Source organism: Arachis hypogaea, chromosome 14, assembly GCF_003086295.3.
Source record: "Arachis hypogaea cultivar Tifrunner chromosome 14, arahy.Tifrunner.gnm2.J5K5, whole genome shotgun sequence".
In the NCBI taxonomy this organism is placed as follows: Eukaryota; Viridiplantae; Streptophyta; class Magnoliopsida; order Fabales; family Fabaceae; genus Arachis; species Arachis hypogaea.
This window is the reverse complement of record NC_092049.1, coordinates 109,504,349-109,523,049: the sequence shown is the minus strand read 5'-3', so window position 1 is coordinate 109,523,049 and position 18,701 is coordinate 109,504,349. Positions and strand designations below refer to the sequence as shown.

General features: G+C 38.9%; 1 non-coding gene across 1 annotated transcript; it reads left to right on the top strand.

Moving 5' to 3' along the window:
- The first annotated feature begins 7,706 nt into the window (after positions 1-7,706).
- LOC112746110 (small nucleolar RNA R71) lies at positions 7,707-7,814 on the top strand. The gene has a single exon (XR_003174008.1). It is a non-coding gene; the product is annotated as a small nucleolar RNA R71 (small nucleolar RNA).
- Positions 7,815-18,701: the final 10,887 nt, after the last annotated feature.

Genomic DNA, 18,701 nt, shown 5'->3' with positions numbered 1-18,701 from the left:
GATAAAATGCTTGGTTGGATTTTAAATTATATTTTTGTTTTCTTAGCTTGGATTGAGTATTTAGAGACTCTTGAGTTATCAAAAGTCTTTTGTTGAATGGTAATTGAGACTTGCTGGTTGGCTTAGGCTTCACTAAATCTAGTCTTTGATTAGGACTTGTGAACTTAAGTTGATTTTGCTCCCTTGACTTTCCTTCATTGTTAGAGGTTAACTAAGTGAAAGCAAAAGAAAATTACCATCACAATTGATCATGATAATGAGGATAGAAATTCTAATTCTCAATCCTTGCTAGGACTTTTCTTAGTTGTTATTTTATTTCCTTCTTATTTATGTTACTTGTCTCTTATCACAAAAATCCCAATAATACTTTTCCATAACCAATAATAAATACACTTCCCTACAATTCCTTGAGAGACGACCCGAGGTTTGAATACTTCGGTTGATTTTATTTGGTTTGTATTTGTGACAAACAATCTAAACATTGACTGAGGTTGAATTGTTAGTTTAGAACTATACTTGCAATGCGACATTTTTGTAAAAATCTTTACCGACATTTTTCCTCCGTCAATATCATCCCTTTGCCTTTGTTGCTCATCCCTCATAGCCCTTTAGTCTTCCCTTTTGGCTCTTTGATCTTCTCTTATTTCATTGAGGGTGGTGGCATGTCCTTGATGCTCCATCCTCAATTGCTCCATGTTAGTGCTCAATTCTCCAAGAAAAGTTTGCCATTGATTCCAATAGCTTTGGGGAGGAAAGTACATCCCTTAAGACATTTCAGGGATCTCATACTGAGGCGGCTGCACAGGCTCTTGTGCATGCTCTCTGGTTTGCTCCATCCGCTTCTTTGTGATGGGCTTATCCTCCCCAATAGAGACATTTCTATTTATGACAATTCCAGCTGAATTGCATAGATGAAAGATGAGGTGTGGGAATGCCAACCTAGCATTGGTGTGAGGCTTCTCAGCTACCTTGTACAATTCTTGAGGAATCACCTCATGTACTTCCACCTCAGTTCCAATCATGATGCAATGAATCATGATGGCTTTGTCAATGGTCACTTCTGACCGATTGCTATTAGGGATGATGGATCTTTGGATGAATTCCAACCATCCTCTAGCTATGGGCTTAAGCACCATGAGAATCCCAACATCCTGGATTGGATTGGTTAGGACTTTCCAACCTCTTCTCCGGATCTCTCTTCGGATTTCCGAATACTCATTCTTCTTGAGATTGAAAGGGACCTCAGGGATCACTTTCTTCTCAGCCGCTACTTCATAGAAGTGGTCTTGGTGGGATTGGCTACTGCCTTTCCTTTCCTCTTTCTAGAGGAGTCTCCAACTTTGGGTGCCATGAATGGTAATGAAAAGAAAAAATCTATGCTTTTCCCACACCAAACTTAAAACTTTGCTCGTCCTCAAGCAAAATTAAAGAAAGGAGAAGAATGGAGTAGAAGAAGAAGAAAATAGAAGGATAAATAAGGAGAGAGAGGGCTCGACCTTGTGGGTGTATGAGCGTATGAGAGGTGTGTGTATGAAGGGTAATGGAGAGGGATATTTATAGGAGTGGGGAGTAGGTAGGTTCAGCCATAGGGTGGGTTTTGGGTGGGAAATTTGATTTTGAAGTGGGTAGGGGTAGGTGGGAGTTATGATGGTCATGAGAAAGTGGTATGGATGTGATTGGGCTAGGGTTTATAGGGAAGTGTGTATGGAAAAATGTGAAAGTAAGTGGGGTAGGTAGGGTAGGTGAAAGATGCTGTGGGACCCACAGGTCCTGAGAGGCTAGAAAATCCAGTTTCCCTGCTCTCTGCACTGGCGTTTGAACGCCCAGGGGCTGCTCCCTGGTTGGCGTTCAACGCCAGTAATGCTGCCCATCATGATGGGCGTTGAACGCCCAGTGAGGGTGGTGCGCAGAAATTGTGATTACACTTTAATTATGTAAAATTCATTGCTCTTTCTTTCCCTGGCAATGGCGCCAAAAACATGATGCCAATACCATGGTTCACAACTTCGCACAACTAACCAGCAAGTGCACTGGGTCGTCCAAGTAATACCTTACGTGAGTAAGGGTCGAATCCCACGGAGATTGTTGGTATGAAGCAAGCTATGGTCACCTTGTAAATCTCAGTCAGGCAGATATAAAATAGTAATGGGGTTTTCGAAAATAATACTAAAATAAGGATAGAGATACTTATGTAATTCATTGGTTAGAATTTCAGATAAGCGTGTAGAGATACTTTCGTTCCTCTGAACCTCTGCTTTCCTGCTATCTTCATCCAATCAATCTTACTCCTTTCTATGGCTAGCTTTATGTAAGGATGTCACCGGTGCTAATGGCTACTTTCGATCTCTCTCGGGAAAATGATCCAAATGCTCTGTCACAGCACGGCTAATCGTCTGGAGGCATCACCTTTGTTGTTGGTTGCATCCTATTCCTCCCTGTGAAAATGGTCCGATGCGCTGTCACTGCATGGCTAATCATCTGGAGGTTCTCGATCATACTGGAATAGGATTTACTATCCTTTTGCGTCTGTCACTACGCCCAGCACTCGCGAGTTTGAAGCTCGTCACAGTCATTCAATCCCAGAATCCTACTCGGAATACCACGGACAAGGTTTAGACTTTCCGTATTCTCATGAATGCCGCCATCAATCTAGCTTATACCACGAAGATCCCAATATATCGGACTCGGTCCCCTGTATTAGTAATCTAAGAGATATTCGTTCAATCGAAGGTAGAACGGGAGTGGTTGTCAGGCACGCGTTCATAGGGAATGATGATGATTGTCACATTCATCACATTCAGGTTGAAGTGCGAATGAATATCTTAGAAGTGGAATAAGTTGAATTGAATAGAAAACAGTAGTACTTTGCATTAATCTTTGAGGAACAGCAGAGCTCCACACCTTAATCTATGGAGTGTAGAAACTCTACCGTTGAAGAATACATAAGTGAATAGAGGGTAAGCATGGCCGAATGGCCAGCCTCCCATGGAGGTCTAGAGATCTAAAAATGATCAAAAGATGTCTAATACAATAGTAAAAGGTACTATTTATAATAAACTAGCTACTAGGGTTTACAGAAGTAAGTAATTGATGCATAAATCCACTTCCGGGGCCCACTTGGTGTGTGCTTGGACTGAGCTTGAATGTTACACGTGCAGAGGTCATTCTTGGAGTTGAACGCCAGCTTTTGTGCCAGTTTGGGCGTTGAACTCCACTTTGCAACTTGTTTCTGGCGCTGGACGCCAGAATTGGGCAAAGAACTGACGTTGAACACCAGTTTGCGTCCTCTAAACATGGGCAAAGTATGGACTATTATATATTTCTGGAAAGCCCTGGATGTCTAATTTCTAACGCAATTGGAAGCGCGCCATTTTGAGTTCTGTAGCTCCAGAAAATCCATTTTGAGTACAGGGAGGTCAGAATCCAACAGCATCAGCAGTCCTTCTTCAACCTCTGAATCTGATTTTTGCTCAAGTCCCTCAATTTCAGCCAGAAAATACCTGAAATCACAGAAAAACACAAAAACTCATAGTAAAGTCCAGAAATGTGAATTTAACATAAAAACTAATGAAAACATCCCTAAAAGTAACTAGATTCTACTAAAAACATACTAAAAACAATGCCAAAAAGCGTATAAATTATCCGCTCATCACAACACCAAACTTAAATTGTTGCTTGTCCCCAAGAAACTGAAAATCAAATAGGATAAAAAGAAGAGAATATACTATAAATTCTAAACTATCAATGAAACATAGCTTCAATCATATGAGCGGGACTTATAGCTTTTTGCCTCTTGAATAGTTTTGGCATCTCACTTTATCCATTGAGGTTCAGAATGATTGGCATCTATAGGAACTCAGAGTTCGGATAGTGTTATTGATTCTCCTAGTTCAGTATGATGATTCTTGAATACAGCTATTTTATGAGTCTTGGCCGTGGCCCTAAGCACTTTGTTTTCCAGTATTACCACCGGATACATAAATGCCACAAACACATAATTGGGTGAACCTTTTCAGATTGTGACTCAGCTTTGCTAAAGTCCCCAATTAGAGGTGTCCAGGGTTCTTAAGCACACTCTTTTTTTGCTTTGGACCTTGACTTTAACCGCTCAGTCTCAAGTTTTCACTTGACACCTACACGCCACAAGCACATGGTTAGGGACAGCTTGGTTTAGCCGCTTAGGCCAGGATTTTATTCCTTTAGGCCCTCCTATCCACTGATACTCAAAGCCTTGGGATCCTTTTTATTTACCCTTGCCTTTTGGTTTTAAGGGTTACTGGCTTTTTGCTCTTGCCTCTTGGTTTTAAGAGCTTTGGCTTTTTCTGCTTGCTTTCTCTTTTTCTTTCTATATTTTTTTTTCGCCTATTTTTTTTCTGCAAGCTTTGTTCTTTGCTACTTTTTCTTGCTTCAAGAATCATTTTTATGATTTTTCAGATTATTAAATAACATGTCTCCTAGTCATCATTCTTTCAAGAGCCAACATATTTAACATTCTTAAACAACAACTTCAAAAGACATATGCACTGTTCAAGCATACATTCAGAAAACAAGAAGCATTGTCACCACATCAATATAATTAAACTAAGTTCAAGGATAAATTCGAAACTCATGTACTTCTTGTTCTTTTGAATTAAAACACTTTTCATTTAAGAGAGGTGATGGATTCATAGGACATTCATAACTTTAAGACATAGTTACTAACTACTAATGATCATGTAATGAAGACACAAACATAGATAAGCACATAACATAGAGAAAACGAAAAACAGAAGAAATAAGAACAAGGAATGAATCCACCTTAGTGATGGTGGCGTTTCCTTCTTGAGGAACCAATGATGTCCTTGAGCTCTTCTATGTCTCTTCCTTGTCTTTGTTGCTCCTCCCTCATTGCTTTTTGATCTTCTCTTATTTCATGAAGGATGATAGAGTGCTCTTGATGTTCCACCCTTAGTTGTCCCATGTTGGAACTTAATTCTCTTAGGGAGGTGTTGATTTGCTCCCAAAAATTCTGTGGAGGAAAGTGCATCCCTTGAGGTATTTCAGGATTTCATGATGATGAGCTTCTTCATGTGCCTGTTGAGATCCATGAATGTGCTCTCTTGTTTGCTCCATCCTTTTCTTAGTGATGGACTTGTGAGATGAATCTTTCCATCTCCCATGGCTCAGAGGTGGAAGCAATTGTCTTCCCTTTCCTCTTTCTTGAGGTTTCTCTGGCCTTAGGTGCCATTAATGGTTATGGAAAAACAAAAAGCTTATGCTTTTACCACACCAAACTTAGCACGTTGCTCGTCCTCGAGCAAAAGAAGAAAGAATAGAAGAAGAAGAAGAAGATATAGAGGAGATGGAGGGATGTGTGTATGGATGTGAGTGGTGAAGAGGTGATGGGGAAAAGAGATTGAGGTGATTGGTGAAGGGTTTTGGGGAAGAGTGTTTATGGGATTGTGTGAAAGAGGGGTGAGAAGAAGTGAGTGGAGGTAGGTGGGGATCCTATGGGATCCTATGGGATCCACAGATCCTGAGGTGATCCTGTGGGGTCTACAGATCCTGAGGTGTTCAAGGATTTACAACCTTGCACCAAATTAGGCATGTAAAATGCCCTTGCACACAACTCTGGGCGTTCAGCGCCAGGTTGGTGTCCATTTTGGGCGTTCAACGCCCATTTGTTGCCCATTTCTGGCGTTGAACGCCAGAACCATGCTTGTTCTGGGCGTTCAGCGCCAGCTCCTCTCCAGGGTGCAATTCTGGCATTCAGCGCCCAGATGATGCCCATTTTGGGCGTTCAGCGCCCAGATACTGCCCATTTTGGGCGTTCAGCGCCAGAACCATGCTCTATTCTGGCGTTGAACGCCAGGCAGATGCTTCCTCTAGGGTGTGATTTTTCTTCTGCTGTTTTTGATTCCGTTTTCAATTTTTATATTTATTTTGTGACTCCACATGATCATGAACCTATAAAGACATATAACTAAGAAAAATATAGTTAGATAAAAATTGGGTTGCCTCCCAACAATTGCTTCTTTAATGTCAATAGCTTGACAGTGCGCTCTCATGGAGCCTCACAGATGTCCAGAGCATTGTTGAGACTCTCCAACACCAAACTTAGAGTTTGGTTGTGGCCTCCCAACACCAAACTTAGAGTTTGACTGTGGGGGCTTTGTTTGACTCTGCTTTGAGAGAAGCTTTTTCTGCTTCCTCTCCATGGATGCAGAGAGAGATCCTTGAGTTGTAAACACAAGGTTATCCTTATTTAATTGAAGGATCAATTCTCCTCTGTCCACATCAATTACAGCTCTTGCTGTGGCTAGGAAAGGTCTTCCTAGGATGATGGATTCATCCTCTTCCTTTCCAGTATCCAGGACTATGAAATCAGCAGGGATGTAAAGGCCTTCAACTTTTACTAACACGTCCTCTACTTGTCCATAAGCCTGTTTTCTTGAATTGTCTGCCATCTCTAATGAGATTTTAGCAGCTTGCACCCCATAGATTCTCAGTTTCTCTATTACAGAGAGGGGCATGAGGTTTATTCCTGAACCAAGGTCACACAGAGCCTTAAAGATCATGGTGCCTATGGTACAAGGTATTATGAACTTTCCAGGATCCTGTCTCTTCTGAGGCAATGTCAGTTGATCCAGATCACTTAGTTCATTGGTGAACAAGGGAGATTCATCTTCCCAAGTCTCAATACCAAATAATTTGGTATTTAGCTTCATGATTGCACCAAGAAACTTGGCAGCTTGCTCTTCAGTAACATCCTCATTCTCTTCAGAAGAGGAATACTCATCAGAGCTCATGAATGGCATAAGGAGGTTCAATGGAATCTCTATGGTCTCTAGATGAGTCTCAGATTCCTTTGGTTCCTCAGAGGGAAACTCCTTATTGATCACTGGACGTCCCAGGAGGTCTCCCCCCTTGGGATTCACGTCCTCTCCTTCCTTCATAGGTTCGGCCATGGTGATTAGTTCAATGGCCTTGCACTCTCCTTTTGGATTTTCTTCTATATTGCTTGGGAGAGTACTAGGAGGGATTTCAGTGATCCTTTTACTCAGCTGGCCCACTTGTACTTCCAAATTTCTAATGGAAGACCTTGTTTCATTCATGAAATTTACAGTGGCCTTAGATAGATCAGAGACTAGATTTGCTAAGCTAGATGGATTCTGCTCAGAATTCTCTGTCTGTTGCTGAGTGGATGATGGAAAAGGCTTGCTATTGCTAAACCTGTTTCTTCCACCATTATTAAAGCCTTGTTGAGGCTTTTGATCCTTCCATGAGAAATTTGGATGATTTCTCCATGATGGATTATAGGTGTTTCCATAAGGTTCACCCATGTAATTTACCTCTGCTATTGCAGGGTTCTCAGGATCATAAGCTTCTTCTTCAGGAGAAGCCTCTTGAGTACTGTTGGATGCAGCTTGCATTCCATTCAGACTCTGAAAAATCATATTGACTTGCTGAGTCAATATTTTATTCTGAGCCAATATGGCATTCAAAGTATCAATTTCAAGAACTCCCTTCTTCATAGGCGTCCCATTATTCACAGGATTCCTCTCAGAAGTGTACATGAACTGGTTATTAGCAACCATGTCAATGAGTTCTTGAGCTTCTGCAGGCGTTTTCTTTAGGTGAATGGATCCACCTGCAGAAGTATCCAATGACATCTTTGATAGCTCAGATAAACCATCATAGAATATATCCAGGATGGTCCATTCTGAAAGCATGTCAGAAGGACACTTTTTGGTCAGCTGCTTGTATCTTTCCCAGGCTTCATAGAGGGATTCACCTTCTTTCTGTCTGAAGGTTTGAACGTCAGCTCTAAGCTTGCTCAGCTTTTGAGGAGAAAAGAACTTGGCTAAGAAAGTCGTGACCAGCTTATCCCAAGAGTTCAGGCTGTCTTTGGGTTGAGAGTCCAACCACACTCTAGCTCTGTCTCTTACCGCAAAAGGGAAAAGCATGAGCCTGTAGACTTCAGAATTTACTCCATTAGTCTTAACAGTATCACAGATCTGCAAGAATTCAGTTAAGAACTGAAAAAGGATCTTCAGATGGAAGTCCATAAAACTTGCAGTTCTGCTGCATCAGAGAAACTAGCTGAGGTTTCAGCTCAAAATTGTTTGCTCCAATGGTGGGAATGGAGATGCTTCTTCCATGTAAATTAGAATTAGGTGCAGTAAAGTCACCAAGCATTCTCCTTGCATTATTGTTGTTGGGTTCGGCTGCCATCTCCTTTACTTGTTCGAAATTTTCAATAAGGTTGTCTCTGGATTGTTGTAATTTGGCTTCTCTTAGTTTCCTCTTCAGAGTCCTTTCAGGTTCTGGATCAGCTTCAACAAGAATGCCTTTTTCTTTGTCTCTGCTCATAAGAAAGAGAAGAGAAAAAGAAAAGAAGAGGAATCCTCTATGTCACAGTAGAGAGGTTCCTTATTGTTAGTAGAAGAAGAGAAGAAGAAAAAATTCGAACACAGATAGAAGAGGGGGTTCGAATTTGGTGAGTGATGTGAGGAAGAAATGTTAGTAGATGAATAAATAAATAGAATAAGATGAGAGAGGGAGAATTTTGAAAATAATTTTTGAAAAAGAGTTAGTGATTTTTGAAAATAGTTTTTGAAAAAGGTTAGTAATTTTCGAAAATAAAAAATCAAAAATTAAAATAATTAGTTAATTAAAAAGAATTTTTGAAGAAGAGGGAAGATATTTTCAAAAATGAGAGAGAGAGAGTTAGTTAGGTAGTTTTGAAAAAGATAAGAAACGAGCAAAAAGTTAGTTAGTTAGTTGAAACAAATTTTGAAAAGGTAAGAAGTTAGGAAGTTAGAAAAGATATTTTGAAGTCAAATTTTTGAAAAAGATAAGATAAGAAGATATTTTTGAAAAGATATGATAGAAATTAGTTTTTGAAAAAGATTTGAATTTTAAAATCACAATTAATGACTTGATTCACAAGAAATCATAAGATATGATTCTAGAACTTAAAGTTTGAATCTTTCTTAACACTATGAAGATCATGATGAACATCAAGAACACATTTTTGAAAACTTTTTAATGCAAAGAAAACATGCAAGACACCAAACTTAGAATTCTTTAATGCTTAGACATAAAGAATTCAGGAATGCATATGAAAAACAAGAAAAGACACAAACCATGCAAATGCAAAGATCAAACAAGAAGACTTACCAAGAACAACTTGAAGATCATGAAGAACACTATGAATGCATGAGAATTTTCGAAAAAAAATGCAAGATGAGTATGCAATTTACCACACCAAACTTATAACATGACTCAAGACTCAAACAAGAAACACAAAAATATTTTTGATTTTTTATGATTTTATGATTTTTTTTATTTTCTTTTAATTTTTTTCGAAAATCATTTTGAAAAAGAAAAATAAGGATTCCAAAATTTTTAATATGAATTCCAGGAATCTTATGCTCTTTAGTCTAAAGCTCCAATCAAAGGGTCAGGCATGGCTTAATAGCCAGCCAAGCTTTAGTATGTACTCAGACATGACACGTTTAACATGCCCTACAGTCGTGGCTTTACAGCCAACCAGGCTTCAACATGCTTTATGAAACACTAGAATTCATTCTTAAAAATTCTGAAGAAAAATATATTTTTGAAAACATTTATATATATATATATATATATATATATATATTTTTTTTTTTGCTTTCGAAAACAAAGGAGAAAATTTTTTTGGAAGAATTTTGAAAATTTTTTTTTTGAAAACAAAATAAGAAGAAAATTACCTAATCTGAGCAACAGGATGAACCGTCAGTTGTCCAAACTCGAACAATCCCCGGCAACGGCACCAAAAACTTGGTGCGCAGAAATTGTGATTACACTTTAATTATGTAAAATTCATTGCTCTTTCTTTCCCTGGCAATGGTGCCAAAAACATGATGCCAATACCATGGTTCACAACTTCGCACAACTAACCAGCAAGTGTACTGGGTCGTCCAAGTAATACCTTACGTGAGTAAGGGTCGAATCCCACGGAGATTGTTGGTATGAAGCAAGCTATGGTCACCTTGTAAATCTCAGTCAGGCAGATATAAAATAGTAATGGGGTTTTCGAAAATAATACTAAAATAAGGATAGAGATACTTATGTAATTCATTGGTTAGAATTTCAGATAAGCGTGTAGAGAGATGCTTTCGTTCCTCTGAACCTCTGCTTTCCTGCTATCTTCATCCAATCAATCTTACTCCTTTCTATGGCTAGCTTTATGTAAGGATGTCACCGGTGCCAATGGCTACTTTCGATCTCTCTCGGGAAAATGATCCAAATGCTCTGTCACAGCACGGCTAATCGTCTGGAGGTATCACCTTTGTCGTTGGTTGCATCCTATTCCTCCCTGTGAAAATGGTCCGATGCGCTGTCACTGCATGGCTAATCATCTGGAGGTTCTCGATCATACTGGAATAGGATTTACTATCCTTTTGCGTCTGTCACTACGCCCAGCACTCGCGAGTTTGAAGCTCGTCACAGTCATTCAATCCCAGAATCCTACTCGGAATACCACGAACAAGGTTTAGACTTTCTGGATTCTCATGAATGCCGCCATCAATCTAGCTTATACCACGAAGATCCCAATATCTCGAACTCGGTCCCCTGTATTAGTAATCTAAGAGATATTCGTTCAATCGAAGGTAGAACGGGAGTGGTTGTCAGGCACGTGTTCATAGGGAATGATGATGATTGTCACGTTCATCACATTCAGGTTGAAGTGCGAATGAATATCTTAGAAGTGGAATAAGTTGAATTGAATAGAAAACAGTAGTACTTTGCATTAATCTTTGAGGAACAGCAGAGCTCCACACCTTAATCTATGGAGTGTAGAAACTCTACCATTGAAGAATACATAAGTGAATAGAGGGTAAGCATGGCCGAATGGCCAGCCTCCCATGGAGGTCTAGAGATCTAAAAATGATCAAAAGATGTCTAATACAATAGTAAAAGATCCTATTTATAATAAACTAGCTACTAGGGTTTACAGAAGTAAGTAATTGATGCATAAATCCACTTTCGGGGCCCACTTGGTGTGTGCTTGGGCTGAGCTTGAATGTTACACGTGCAGAGGTCATTCTTGGAGTTGAACGCCAGCTTTTGTGCCAGTTTGGGCGTTGAACTCCACTTTGCAACTTGTTTCTGGCGCTGGACGCCAGAATTGGGCAGAGAACTGGCGTTAAACGCCAGTTTGCGTCATCTAAACTTGGGCAAAGTATGGACTATTATATATTGCTGGAAAGCCCTAGATGTTTACTTTCCAACGCAATTAGAAGCGCGCCATTTTGAGTTCTGTAGCTCCAGAAAATCCATTTTGAGTGCAGGGAGGTCAGAATCCAACAACATCAGCAGTCCTTCTTCAACCTCTGAATCTGATTTTTGCTCAAGTCCCTCAATTTCAGCCAGAAAATACCTGAAATCACAGAAAAACACACAAACTCATAGTAAAGTCTAGAAATGTGAATTTAACATAAAAACTAATGAAAACATCCCTAAAGGTAACTAGATTCTACTAAAAACATACTAAAAACAATGCCAAAAAGCGTATAAATTATCCGCTCATCAGAGGGCTTCCTCACTGGCGTTCAACTTTGACACTCCATCCAGAATGCTCTATTTTCACTACTGTGAAATTTTGTCTCTTGACTGATTCACATGATCATGACTCTGACAAATAAAAGAAAAACAAAATGAAAGAACATAAATATGGTTGAGTAAGGTTGGGTTGCCTCCCAACAAGCGCTTCTTTAACGTCACTAGCTTGACCTTTAGCTCCTTACGGAGGTGAGTATGGGCTCAGATTTTTGCCCCTTATAGTGAATTTTCTTCCTGTCCTCTCATGAATGAGCTCTACATGCTCTAGAGATAGGACACGACTCACTGTATGTGGTAAGGCTGGCTTCTTAGTGAAGACAACTCTCATGCCAGGTGAGAGGCCTTCAGTTGGGACTTTCTTGTCTGTCCAGCCTTTAGGTACTTTCTTTTTAGTACCTTTGTGCTTAGAGCTTGTTGATGGCTGCCTAACACCAAACTTAGAGTTGATGTCTGGGGACTCTGTAAAGCTCTGCACAGAAAGAGAGGGTTGGAACACAAGGTGTTGCACAGTTATCTCTCTTTTAGAGGGAGAATTGGGATGAGGCATCTTGAATAAGATATAGTCCTCTCCTAAGTGGAAAACCATTTCTCCCTTAGCTACATTAATAAAGGCTTTTGCAGTAGCTAAGAAGGGTCTTCCAAGGATGACACAGTCATCCTCATCCTCTCCTATGTCCAAGACAAAGAAGTTTGCAAGGATGTAGTGGTTTTCAACCTTAACCAAGACATCCTCTACTAAGCTATATAGCTTCTTCATTGTCTTGTCTGCCATCTCTAATGAGATGTTTGAAGATTTCACCTCAATGATGCCCAGCTTCTCCATTACAGAGAGTGGCATGGGGTTAATGCTTGACCCTAGGTTACACAGAGCCTTTTCAAAGGTCATGGTGCCTATGGTGCACAGAATCAGAAAGCGTCCAGGATCTGGAAGCTTCTGAGGTAGCTCTTGCAGAACCAAAGCATGGAGTTCTTTGGTAAGTAGTGGGGGTTCTTCCTCCAGAGGCTTTGTACCAAATATCTTGGCATTCAGCTTCATAAGAGCTCCTAGGTACCGAGCAACTTGCTCTTCCCTAGTGTCTTCATCCTCATCTGAGGATGGGTAGTCATCAGAACTCATGCACTGCAGAAGTGCATGCAAAGGAACCTCAATTATCTTTATGGATTCCTTTGGTTCTGGGCTAGAGGGTTCTTGAGTGGGATTTAGGCACTCAAAGGGTGTGCTTTGACTGGCGTTCAATGCCAGCTCTGTTAGCTTATTGGGCGTTGAACGCCCTTGCTGTCTGTCCACACTGACTGGCGTTAAATGCCAGTCCCTCTAGCATTCTGGGCATTGAATGCTTAACAGGGATGTCCTTGCTGGCGTTCAACGCCAGCTTCCCTGGAGTGGTGGGCATTGAACGTCCAGTGAGGGGTTCATCATTGGCGTTTAGCGCCAAACAGCCTACCTGATTGGGCGTTGAACGCCAGGAAGCCTGGGTGTTTGGGTATTGAATGCCCAGCCAGTACTTCCTGGCTGGCGTTCAATGCCAGCTCTTCTACCAGGTTGGGCATTAAACGCCCAGTGAGGGGTTCCTCACTAGCGTTTAATGCCAGGATTGCTGCCATTGTGGGCGTTGAACGCCTAGTAAAGGCTTCTTCACTGGCGTTCAACACCTTCCCATTCTCCTCTGATTCGGCCATGTCTTCCATGGTTATGGCCTTGCACTCTTCTCAAGGATAAACTTTAGTATTACTGGGAAGAGTTTCAGGAGGAATCTCAGGGATCCTCTTGCTCAGTTGACCAACATGTACCTCCAAATTTCTAATAGATGACCTTGTTTCATTAATGAAACTGTGAGTGGTCTTTGTGAGGCTGGAGACCAGAATGGCTAAGTCAGAAAGGCTCTGCTTAGAGGTCTCCATGTTCCCTTGAGAAGATGGGAATGATGGTCTATTGTTGAACCTATTATGGTTTTTTCTACCTTGATTGTTATTGAAACCTTGCTGAGGTTTCTGTTGATCATTCCATGAGAGGTTAGGATGATTCTTCTATGAAGGATTGTAGGTGTTTCTATAGGGTTCTCCCATGTAATTCACCTTTTCTATGGTAGGTTGATCTGGATCATAAGCTTCTTCTTTAAGAGAAGCTTCCTGAGTACTACCAGTTGCAGTTTGCATCCCAGTCAGATGTTGAGAGATCATGTTGACCTGTTGGATCAAGATCTTATTTTGAGCCAAGATGGTATTCAGAGTCTCAACTTCATGAACTCCTTTCTTCTGAGGGATTCCATGGTTTATAGGGTTTCTCTCAGAAGTGTACATGAACTGGTTGTTAGCAATAATTTCAATGAGTTCTCTTGCTTCTGCAGGTGTTTTCTTCAAGTGGAGTGATCCATCTGCAGAGCTATCCAATGAAATCTTGGATATCTCAGACAAGCCATCATAGAACACGCCTATGATGGACCATTCTGAGAGCATGTCAGGAGGACATCTCCTGATCAGTTGCTTGTATCTTTCCCAAGCTTCATAGAGGGATTCACCTTCTCTTTGTCTGAAGGTTTGAACTTCCACTCTAATCTTGCTCATCCTTTGAGGAGGAAAGAATTTAGCCAGAAAAGCATTAACCAACTTTTTCAAGAGTCAAAACTCTCTCTAGGTTGGGCATCCAACCATAGCTTAGCTCTGTCTCTTAAAGCAAAGGGAAAGAGCATTAGCTTGTAAACTTCAGGATTAACTCCATTAGTCTTTACAGTATCACAGACTTGTAAGAACTTAGCTAAAAACTGATGTGGATCTTCCATTGGAAGTCCATAAAACTTGTAATTCTGCTGTAAAAGAGAGACTAACTGAGGCTTAAGCTCAAAATTGTTAGCTCCAATAGCAGGTATAGCAATGCTTTTGCCATAAAAGTCAGAGGTAGGCATGGTAAAGTCACCAAGGACCTTTCTGGGCTCCTCTTATGGTTCGGCCATAGCTCCTTTTTCTTGTTCAAAGCTTTCTGAAAGGTCTCTTCCGGAGTGTTGTGCTTTAGCTTGTTGTAAACGCCTCCTTAGAGTCTTCTCAGGTTCAGGATCATGAGTCAAGAGGGGTTCTTTATCCATGTTCCTGGTCATAAACAAGAAAGAAAAAGAAAGAAAAGAAGAAAGCTTTTTGTACCACTTGGAAAAAAGAGCTTCCAGTGAGATGTGAAGAAAGAAGACAGAAATAAAAGAAGTAGAAGAAGAATACTTTGAAAATAGGGGATAGAAGTAATTAAGAGATAGAAGATGAGAAGGAAGAATACAGAGGGGGAAGAAGAAGAATGATATGAGTAGAGATGAAAAGAGAGGAAGAATAAATAGAAAAAGTAAATAAGAATTAAAATATTTTTGTTTTTATTTTATTTATTTATTAATTAGTTTTCAAAAATTATGGTTAATAATTTAAAAGGATTTTAGAATTGGTTAGTGAGTTTTCGAAAATAGAAGAGAGAGAAGAGAGAGAAGTTTTCAAAAATTAAGAAGAGATGAGAGTTAGTTAGGTAGTTTTAAAATAGAAGAGAGAGAAAATAAGATATTAATTAAGAAAAGATTTGAATTTTAAAATAAGCTAGAAGATAAGACAAGAAAAGATTTGAAATTAAAATTGAAATTAGAAAAAGATAAGATAAGAAATTAAAAAGAATTGAAATTGATTTTAAAAAGATATGATTTTTAAAATTTGAAATTTGATAAGATTTTTTAAATTTTGAAAAAGATAAGAAAAAGATTTGATTTTTGAAAACTTGACAACTAAGATATGATAAGATAAAAACTTAAAATTGAAATCTGAATTTTTAATGAAGATTTCGAAAATTATGTTAAAATTAAGTTAGAAAAGATATTTTTTTATTTTTGAATTTTATGATGAAAGAGAAAAACAAGTAAAAGACACAAGACTTAAAATTTTTAGATTTAGCACCCTTGATTTTCCAAAATTTTTGGAGGGAAACACAAAGGGACACCAAACCTAAAAATTTTAAGATCAAAACACATAAAAGACTCAAGAACACTTTGAAGACTAACAAGAACACAAAGAACAAAATTCAAAGACTCAAAGAACACAAGAACATAAAAAGAACACCAAACTTAAAATTTTTAGAAAACTAAACAAAGATTTTCAAAAATTTGAAGAAAACTAACAAGAAAACACCAAACTTAAAGACTTGACACAAGATTTAAACAAAAAAAAATAGTTTTGAAAATTTTTTTAAAAGAAAGACTCAAAGAACACGAAAATTTACCAAGAACATAAACAAAAAGACTCAAACTAAGAACAAAGATTAAACAAAGAAAATAAACAAAATAATTTTGAAAAGGATTTTGAAATTTTTGAAAAATAGAGAAAAATAAAATAAAAATAAAAGAATCAAATAAAAAAAAGTTATACTCTTACAAAAATCAAAGACTCAACAAGAACATAAATTGAATAAAGAAAAGAAAAATATTTTTGAGAAAGTTTTAATTTTTTTCGAAAAAAATAAGAAGAAGAAAACAAAAATTAAAAGATTCAAATAAAATAAAAATTACCTGATCTAGGGAGCAAAAGACAATCCGTCAGTTTGTCCAAACTCGAACAATTCCCGGCAATGGCGCCAAAAACTTGGTAGCACGAATCCCCACACTTTTGTACTGTGGTACCAGCAAGTGCACTAGGTCGTCCAAGTAATACCTGAGCGAGTCAGGGTCGATCCCACGGAGATTGTGGTTTGAAGCAAGCTATGGTTATCTTGCAGGTTTTAGTCAGGCAGATCAGAAGGTTTATATGTTTTCATTCATAAAGAGAAACTATTTAATGGAGGAATAAAGAAAAAGAGGTAGAAAATGCTGATAGGAATAAACTATTTGTCTTTCTAAATTAACTCTAGTACTACTGTCTTCTTTGCTTGTGAATGATCTTCTTTTATGGCAGGCTGTATGTGATCAATGCCATGGGCCGTGGTCATTGATCTCCTCTGCTACAGATTGAATGCCATTGGCCGTGGTCATCCAATCTGACGAAGGGTGAAGCGCTTAGCAGTCCATTCTCTTGGCGATCCTACTCAAAACGCCACAAATAAGGTCGAATCTTCCGAATCAGAGGATGCTGCTTCTTAGGATTCTAGCCTATACCACGGAGACCCTAATCTCCCCAGAAATCAGCTGAACTTGTGTCTCGAGCAGTCCCCAACGAAGTCATGGATTAGACGTCTGAGAGATGCATAAACATAGCTGTTGGCTCGTGCTTTCCAGTCACGTATTCACATGAACCCAAGTAGACGCGGGTGTTTGTCAGGCACGTTCATCTTAGTGTGATGAACAGAGCTAATTGGTTAGATCATCCTATTCACCATGATGAAGATCGGATTATACATCTTAGAGATAGATCAAACACGGATCGAAGAAGTAACAGTAATAGTTTTATTAATTCATAGGACTCAGCAGGGCTCCTTCCCTCAACCTAGGAGGTTTAGAAACTCATACTGAAGTAAAACACAATGTAAACATGTATGATAGAAGAAGATGGTGAAAAACTCTCTAATTACATAAATAAAATCCCTTAAATACTAAACAGATGACTAGTAAGGGTAAAACAATCTATTTAGTACTAAAATTCACTTCTAAGGCCTACTTGGTGAGTTTTTGGGCTGAACTTTGATGAGATCCACGTGCTATGAGGTCTCTTAGGAATGGAACTCCAGCTAGGGGGTCCTCTTTGGGCATTTGTACATTGGTCTCTGCTCTTTGGGCGTTGGATGCCTGGAAGGGGGCAGGAAGCTGGTGTTGGACGCCAGATTTGGGCCTTCTAATCCGACGAAAAGTATAAACTATTATATTTTAATGGAAATTTCTGGAAGTCAGCTTTCCATGGATGTTGAGAGCGCTCCATTTGGACTTCTGTAGCTCCAGAAAAGCTCTTCCTAGTGCAGGCAGGTCAGATCTGGACAGCATCTGCAGTGCTTTCTCTGTCTCTAAATGAGACTTCTGCTCCAGCTCCTCAATTTCAGCTAGAAAATACCTGAAATTGTACAAAAATACAAAACCTCATAGTAGCATCCAAAAAATGTGAATTTAACACTAAAACCTATAAAAACTTAATAAAAACTAAATAAAATCTACTAAAAACTATATGAAAGTGATGCCAAAAAGCATGTAAAATATCCGTTCATCACAACACCAAACTTAAACCGTTACTTGTCCCCAAGCAACTAAAAAAATAGTAGGATAAAAAAAAATTAAGATAGAATAAATTTCTAAGTTTCAAATGAAGCTTAGTTACAATTAGATGAGCGGGACTTAGTAGCTTTTTGCTTTTGAATAGTTTTGGCATCTCACTATCTATTAAAACTCAGAGATGTTGGCATCCTTAGGAACTTAGAATCCAGATGATATTATTGACTCTCTTAGTTCAGTTCTTTTTTATTCTTGAACACAGCTTTTAGAGTCTTGGCCGTGACACTAAGCACCTTGTCTTCCAATATTACCACCGGATACAATAATGTCACAGACACTTTAACTGGGTGAACCTTTTCAGATTGTGACTTAGCTTTGCTAGAGTCCCCAGATAGAGGTGTCCATAGTTTTTAAGCTCACTCTTTTTGCTTTGGACCACGACTTTAACCGCTCAGTCTCAAGCTTTTCACTTGACACCTTCACGCCACAAGCATGTGGTTAGGGACAGCTTGGTTTAGCCGCATAGGCTAGGATTTCATTCCTTTGGGCCCTCCTATCCATTGATGCTCAAAGCCTTGGGTCCTTCTATCCTTGCCTTTTGGTTTAAAGGGTTACTGGCTTTTTCAATATGCCCTCATTTTCCTGCATTTTTGGGCAGTAATGGATTTTTCTGCTTTTTATTTATTTTTTTTCTATTTCTTTTCGCAATTTTTTTCACATGCATATAATTTTTTTTCTTTTGCAACATGCTTTTTCTTTTTGCTACTTTTTCATGCTTCAAGAATCAATTTTTAGATTTTTCAGATTATCAATAATATTTTTCTTTTTTCCTTATTCTTTTAAGAGCCAACATTCTAAAATTCAACTTCAAACATGCACTATTTAATCATACAATCAGAAAATAAAAGCAAATGACACCACATCAACATAATTAAACTATTCTTATTTTAAACTTGAAATTCA